The 1,101-nt window shown below is 40.7% G+C and overlaps 1 protein-coding gene across 1 annotated transcript in view; it reads left to right on the top strand.

The window, feature by feature from the left end:
• Positions 1 to 81: 81 nt before the first annotated feature.
• Positions 82 to 1,101, top strand: part of LOC106881898 (frizzled-1) — a 12,486-nt gene continuing 11,466 nt past the window's right edge. Inside the window, exon 1 of the mRNA XM_014932420.2 lies at positions 82 to 996. The gene's annotated coding sequence lies outside the window, so the exon portion shown is untranslated. The remainder of the gene's footprint in view (positions 997 to 1,101) is intronic.

Below are 1,101 nucleotides of genomic sequence, written 5' to 3'. Positions count from 1 at the left end.
AGAGAGAGAGAGAGAGAGAGAGAGAGAGAGAGAGAAAGAAAGAGAGAGACTGAATGAGTGAGAGAGAGAGAGAGGAAAAGACAGAAAGAGAAGGAGTGTGTCGGTAAGAGAGAAAGAAAGGAAGAGAATGGTTCTCTCTGGTTGCTTAAGAGAGTCTATGTACCCTTGTCTTGCCGGCTCAGTTGAAACACTGCTACACAACACATAACTCCACACAACTATACATACATACACACATATATATATATACATATATATATATGTGTGTATGTGTGTATGTGTGTGTGTGTGTATATATATTCATGTATTTATAGACGAATATACCAAACCGTCGATAAAGATATTTCAATATGAATTCTATACAGACGTTTATAATGGACGGATATATGTGGTCGGCAAACTGCTTTAACCTGGAATCTCACCCCTAAACATCTGGCGAGGCCCACCAAGGAACCAACCAGCCAACTAACCAGGCCAGCCAGCCTATTAAAACATACATAGTTGGCCTGCCAGCCAGCAAGCCAGCCAGCCAGCCGACCGACCGTCCGACAGACCAACCAGCCTAGTTCCCCTCCCGCTTTGTATATCACTTTCTTTCTCTCTCTCTCTCTCTCTCTCTCTCTCTCTATCTCTCTCGCTCTCTCTTTCTCCCTCTTTCAATCGCTCTCGTTTCATTTCATATACAATGTTGAAAGCGACGACGGCAACACGGTCGTCGTCGTCGTCCATAGCAATGACTACAGCGAATGTGGAAGCGGTTATGATGGCGATGACGATGACGACGATGATGACGATGACGGCGATAAAGATGAACCTGACAACGACAGCATCGCGACACCACCACCACCAACAACAACAACACGGATGATGAAGTCGATGACCACAAAGACGACGACTATGGCCACAATGATAATTATAATGGTCATCATATAACGCCAAAACACATTCATACACATATATATAATTAATATAGTATATATATGTATACACACACATGTATGTGTTTTCTTTTATTCTTTTATATTAAGCTATTATCTTAGTATGTATATATATATAAGTAGTTATACACACAGGTGATATATATATATATATATATATATA

Source organism: Octopus bimaculoides, chromosome 27 (genome assembly GCF_001194135.2).
Source record: "Octopus bimaculoides isolate UCB-OBI-ISO-001 chromosome 27, ASM119413v2, whole genome shotgun sequence".
Lineage (NCBI taxonomy): Eukaryota > Metazoa > Mollusca > Cephalopoda > Octopoda > Octopodidae > Octopus > Octopus bimaculoides.
The sequence above is the reverse complement of the archived record's forward strand: the minus strand, read 5'-3'. Positions and strand labels throughout refer to the sequence as shown.